We start from the raw sequence: 6,928 nt of genomic DNA, 5'->3' as shown, positions 1-6,928 counted from the left end.
CCAGGATCAAATGATCCTCCCACTTCAATCTCCCAAGTAGCTGGGACTACAGGCATGAGTCACTATGTCTGGCTTAATTTTTTTTAATTACTTTTTGTAGAGACAATATCGTGCTACATTGCCCAGGCTGACCTCAAACTCCTGGCCTCAAGTGATTCTCCCACCTTGGCCTCCCAAATTACTGAAATTACAGGCGTAAGCCACTGCACCTGGTCTAAAACAAGGAATTTTGTTAAAGTCAAAATGGGCCGGGCACGGTAGCTCAGGTCTGTAATCCTAACACTTTGAGAGGCCGAGGCGGGTGGATCACCTGAGGTCAGGAGTTCAAGACCAGCCTGGCCAACATGGCAAAACCCCATCTCTACTAAAAATACAAAAATTAGCCAGGCATGTTGGTAGGTGGCTGTAACCCCAGCTACTTGGGAGGCTGAGGCAGGAGAATCCCTTGAACCCAGGAGGCGGAGGCTGCAGTGAGCCAAGATCGCCCCATTGCACTCCAGCCTGGAAGACAGACCAAGACTCTGTCTCAAAAAAGAAAAAAAAAAAAAGTCAAAATGGGCTGGGTGTGGTGGCTCATGCCTGTAATCCCAGCATTTTTGGGAGGTTGAGGTGGAAGGATCACTTGAGGCCAGAAGTTTGAGACCAGCCTGGCCAACACAGTGAAACCCTCTCTCTAATAAAAATACAAAAATTAGCCCAGCATGGTGCCGGGTTCCTGTAATCCCAGCTACTTAGGAGTCTGAGACAGAAGAATTGCTTGAGCCCAGGAGGCAGAGATTGCAGTGAGCCGAGATCACGCCACTTCACTACAGCCTGGGTGACAGACCGAGTCTCTCTGTCTCAAAAAAAAAAAAAAGTCAAAATGGGGCTGAGCTATGGGCAAAAGAATAAATTTCATTCTCAGAAGGAAAAGTCTAGGCCAACAGTGCTGATATGGTCATCCTGTATTTCACACACACACTCCCTCAGCCGACCTAGGGAAGTCAGCATCAATCATGTTGATACTATGTACCCTTGATAACATGAGATGAAAATGGCATTTTAACTCTGTGGTTTTCCTTCCCAAAACCCATAACACCAATCATGAGAAAAACATTAGACAAATTCCAATAGAGGCATCCTACAAAATACCTGACCAGTACTCCTCAAAGCTGTCAAAGTCATCAAAACATCATTAGGGTTTTTTTGTTTTTGTTTTTTGAGACAGAGTTTCACTCTTGTTGCCCAGGCTGGAGTGCAATGGCGCAAACTTGGCTCACCGCAACCTCCCCCTCCCAGGTTCAAGCAATTCTCCTGCCTCAGCCTCCCAAGTAGCTGGGATTACAGGCATGTGCCACCCCGCCCAGCTAATTTTGTATTTTTAGTAGAGATGGGGTTTCTCCATGTTGGTCAAGCTGGTCTTGAACTCCCGACCTCAGGTAATTCGCCCGCCTCGGCCTCCCAAAGTGCTGGGATTACAGGCATGAGCCACCATGCCCAGCCCATTATGTTTTTGAGAACTAAACATAATGTGGTCCTGGAACAGAAAAACACATTAGTTTAAAAAAACGAGGCCGGGCACAGTGGCTCATGCCTGTAATCCCAGCACTTTGGGAGGCTGAGGCGGGCGGATCATGAGGTCAGGAGATGGAGACCATCCTGGGTAACACGGTGAAACCCCATCTCTACTAAAAATACAAAAAAATTAGCCGGACGTGGTGGCAGGCGCCTGTAGTCCCAGCTACTCAGGAGGCTGAGGCAGGAGAGTGGTGTGAACCCGGGAGGTGGAGCTTGCAGTGAGCCGAGATCGCGCCACTGCACTCCAGCTTGGGTGACAGAGCAAGACTCCGTCTCAAAAAAAAAAACACATGGAGGCCGAGCATGGTGGCTCACGCCTGTAGTCCCAGCACTTTGGGAGGCCAAGGCGGGCGAATCACGAGATCAGGAGTTCAAGACCAGCCTGGCCACCATGGTGAAACCCCATCTCTACTAAAAATACAAAAAATTAGCTGGGCGTAGTGGCCGGCACCTGTAAACCCAGCTACTCGGGAGGCTGAGGCAGGAGAATCACTTGAACCTGGGAGGCAGAGGTTGCAGCAGTGAGCCAAGATCAGTGCCACTGCACTCCAGCCTGGTGACAGAGTAAGACTCAGTCTAAAAACAACAACAACAACAACAACAAAAACCAAAGGAAATCTGAATAAACTGTAGACTTTAGTTAGTAATGTTTCAATACTGTTTCATTAATGGTGCCAAATGTACCATACTAATGTCAGATAATAATTGGGGAAATTGAATGTAGGGTATATAGGAATTCACCATATTATCTTTTCAATTTTTCTGTACATGTAATGTTTCTAAAAATAAAGTTGGCTAGCCTCAGTGGTTCACACCTGTGATCCCAGCACTTTAGGAGACCGGGGCTCAGGATGGCTTGAGCCCAGGAGTTCAAGACCAGCCTGGGCAAAATAGTAGGACTCTGTCTTTACAAAAATACAAAAATTAGCTGAGTGTGTTGGCACATGCCTGTAGTCCCAGCTGCTCAGCAGGCTGAGATGGGACGATCACTTGAGTCTGGGAGGTTGAGCCTGCAGTGAGCCATGATCATGCCTCTGCACTCCACCCTGGGTGACAGAGTAAGACCTTGTCCTTGTTGCTAAAAAAAATGAATAAATTGGGCAGGCGCGGTGGCTCATGCCTGTAATCCCAATGTCTTGGGAGGCAGAGGCAGGTGGATCACTTAAGCCTAGGAGTTTGAGACCAGCCTGAGCAACATAGTGAAACCCCGTCTCTACAAAGAATAATAAAAAAAAAAAAATTAGCCAGGTGTGGTGGCATGCACCTGTGGTCCCAGCTACTTGGGAGGTTGACGTGGGAGAATCACCTGAGCCTGGAAAGTCAAGACTGCAATGAGCTGTGATTGCACCACTGTGCAGCCTGGGTGACAGAGTGAGACCCTGTCTCAAAATAAATAAATAAAATAAAATAAAGTCTACTAATATATATGTATAGATATGTATATGTATTTTTTATGTGTAGGTATATATACACATATATAAACACATACTTCATTTTTTTTTACCAGGCCCGATTCTCACTATTCAGAGCTTGCTCTTTGGTTTTCACTAAAGCAAATCCAGGGGAACTAATTTCATAAGATCACTGACCACTGACTATTAAAATATATAAATGAAGTGTATAGTAATGAGACTGGCTGTCCATAAACACATTACAACTTATCATCCAAATGAGTGCTGCCATTTCAAGATAGTCATTCAAGAAGCTTTTAGCCTTGTTTTAATGAGGACACTGCTCAAAACAACAAGAATCTCCTTCAGAGTCTATAACACACAATGCAATGAATATTCATTATCTGCAGGTGGATTGGATTTATGCAAATAGCCAAAAGAACTCAGGCCAACACTGATGAGTAAATGGGGTGGGAAATCCGGATGGTAAATGTGTTTCAAAATTTTTGGGATTTTTGAAAGATAGTATGGTGCATATACAAAATATAAAGCAACAATCCCAATGCATCGGGACAGCACCCAGTAATCAAACAAATTAATATTTCTGGAATGACGTATATGACTTCATACTGTGGAAGTGAAAGATGGAAAAGTGAAAACTGTAAATAACCTCATGTAAGTTTAGGTCAGGTTCTGCCACAAAATAAATTCAGTTCAGATTAGGTTTTATTGTCAAATATGTTATGAAAAAGATTGTTTTTGTTTTTGATATGGAGTTTTGCTCTTATCGCCCAGGCCAGAGTGCAATGGCGTGATCTCAGCTCACTGCAACTTCTGCTTCCCAGGTTCAAGCGATTCTCATGCCTCCACCTCCCGAGTAGCTGGGATTACAGATGCCCGCCACCACGCCCAGTTAATTTTTGTTTTCTTTTGTTTTGAGACCGAGTCTCACTCTGTCACCCAGGCTGGAGTGCAACGGCGCCATCTTGGCTCGCTGCAACTTCTGCTTCCCAGGTTCAAGCGATTCTCGTGCCTCCACCTCCCGAGTAGCTGGGATTACAGGCATGCGCCACCACGCCCAGGAAATTTTTGTATTTTTAGTAGAGACGGGGTTTTGCTATGTTGGCCGGCTTGTCTTGAACTCCTGACCTCAGGTGATCCACCCACCTCAGCCTCCCAAAGTGCTGAGATTAAGGGCATAAGCCACAGTACCCGGTCAAGCTTTTGGTTTTCATAATTTTTTTAAATTTAGGAATTGTGGATAAAGGATTTGCAGGCCACGAATATTTGATGAAGGCGATTCCAGAGTTTTGAGAAGGAACACTCCATTCCACATACTCAGTCACCCAAGCTAGGAGCCTGAGAGTCACCCTAAACCCTCATTCTCTCCTCTCAACCCCTCAGCCAATCAATCAAGTCCTGTCGATCTTATTTTCTATCTTTTGAATCTGTTCTTTCCCCCCATGCCAGTGCCTTGCCATCTTTCAACTGAGAGGGTCCTCAGTTTTTTTCAAGCTGACCTTCCTACTGTTTTTGCAGCCATAAATCCTTCCTCCACTCTGCTCCTAAGTGCAGATCTGACCATGCCATGAGTCTTTGTTTCCAGAGTCTTTATGGTTCCAGTAACACCACAGGATGAAGTCCAACATCCTTAGTATGATCTAAAACTCAGAAGCAAAGACACAAATAACTATAATAATGTTATTCAATGTTTGTCACCAATCTGTAATGAAACAATTTCAGAAATTAACTGTAAGCATTTAGGAAGTTTTATAGGTATTTGACACAGAAATTTTATATTTATTGAATCTAACAAAATGGTAGTTTGTTTTTTGCATAATTCACTTTTAGTGCATTCTATAAAAGTAGTGGACAATAACAGATTGGAAATGTTTTAAAAATTGGTCCTTAGCCATACTTTGAGAAGCACTGATCCATAATATTTTTAATGTAATGTACCTGTACACCTCCCTAGGCTCATTTCTAACCACCTCCACCCACCACCCAGCAATAATGAACAACCTTTTATAGTTTCTGAAACATATCACTCTGTTTCATACCTCCACCTCCATGGAAATGCACTTTCTGGCCTCTCTGACTTGACTTCCCTTCCTCCTAGAAATTTTTTTTTGTTTCTTTTTTTTGAGACTCACTTTTTGCTCTGTGGTGCAGGGATGCAGTGGCGCCATCAAGGCTCACTGCAGCCTCCAACTTCTGGGCTCAAATGTTCCTCCCACCTCAGCCTCCTAAAGTGCTGTGATTACAGGTGTGAGCCACCACCCTGGCCACTCCTGGAAATCTCATACTGACTGCATCATCACCTCCTTTGGATGCCTGTCTAAACCAAGGCCCCTCACAACTCCAAGCAGAACAGATCACTTACCCTCTTATACTTCTGTCATTGTTGTACCCCTATTATTGCACTATGTTGTAATTATTTGTTTATAGGTCTATTTCCTCTATTAGTCTGTGAGTTCCTTAAAGGCAGTGGTTAGGATTATCTGTCTTTCAGGAGTGAAACATTTCTTGTAAAATAACTAATTTGAAGGACAACATTCCTTAGATGATAAATTCTGGCATGTTACTGAAACAGAAAAAAGGGATCATTACTTTATATTCCTATTACCAGCCAGGACTTCAGCCTACTACCTTTAGCATCTGAGTGTGAATTAATTTACCAGAATGGTGGACATTTTAGAAGGCCAAGGAGACAGACTTGTGGGACTCACTGGAAACTTTACAAGAGAAAGAGATATGGAAAACAAATGTCTCCACTTAAACAGTTTTGCCCAGGCTCAGCCCCTTTGGGAGTAAAATCTGTGTCACCTGCCCTTTCGAAGTTGCACAGGCCTGTGAATAGGATCAATTCATTCATTTCAGAGGGTCCACCAGATAACAGGCCTATCCTGGAGAGGTCCTGGGTTTCGGCTGAAACAAGCAACTATAATTGGAAATGTGTACAAAGAGCAATGAGGAGGCCACCGAAGGGTGGGAGGAATTAATTCTGCCTGGAGGAGTGAAAGGGGTCCAGGAAGGAGAGGGTGAGCCAAACCTTGCTGAGTGAGTCGGATCTCGCCCAGTGGAGACGTTGGGGGAGGAGTGAGCAGAGCAATCTGCTAGATGAAAATCTACACGTGCGCGTAGGGACGACAGTCTCTGCACTCCTCTTCCGCCCACTTTCCTCCTTTTCCTCGCAATCGTTTCCCCTTTTCTTGGAAAACTAGGACTGAGGATACTGTTTCCCTTCACGGAGGAGACCAGTACAGATAAAGGGAATATTAATCCTTTTTATCACGAGATCAGTTGCTCTGCTCTGTCTTTGAGAGCACTGGGGATGAGGGGAGCAGGTGAGTCAGGCAAAGAAGTGGTCCTTCTTTGAGTGAGCCAAGGGGACACAGGGGAGAACAGGGCCCATGCAGGAAACAAATGAAAATTTTTGTATTTGTCCCCACTCCCTTTTTGTCACCACTCCCGCCCCGCCCCCCCCCACACACACACCTGTCTCTTTATGTTTTTCTATAGTTTCCCATGGTCTCCGTCTTTGTCTTTGCCTCTTTCCCTTTGCTAAAGGCTGGAAATTCCTTGTTCTCAACGGAAGGGAGTAGGAGGAGAGTTGGGGGTGGCAGGAGTGGGCGGGAAGAACAGACATCTCGGCAGCTCTGGCTGCGGGCTGCGGGGGCGCTCTGGGCCTCTGGCGGGCCCTGACAAGTCAATGATTTTTTAAATAGGGGCTCATATACAAACCTAGAGAGAAAGACGGACACAGATATACAAGTGGATATAAAGAAACATATAAATACATAATCTCGGGTACAGAGACACAAACTGGCAGTAGCATCTTAAACATTCTTAGCATTCTACAATTTAGAGAGTTTTCCTGTACATTCTCTCACCCGAATCTCACGACAATCTTGAGAAACAAGGGCACAAAGACACAAACACTCGGTAGTTTCACTCTCACACACGGGTTCGCACCCGGA

The sequence above is a fragment of the Hylobates moloch genome, unplaced genomic scaffold (genome assembly GCF_009828535.3).
Source record: "Hylobates moloch isolate HMO894 unplaced genomic scaffold, HMol_V3 SCAFFOLD_13, whole genome shotgun sequence".
Taxonomy (NCBI): Eukaryota; Metazoa; Chordata; class Mammalia; order Primates; family Hylobatidae; genus Hylobates; species Hylobates moloch.
Note: the sequence above shows the minus strand (reverse complement) of the source record.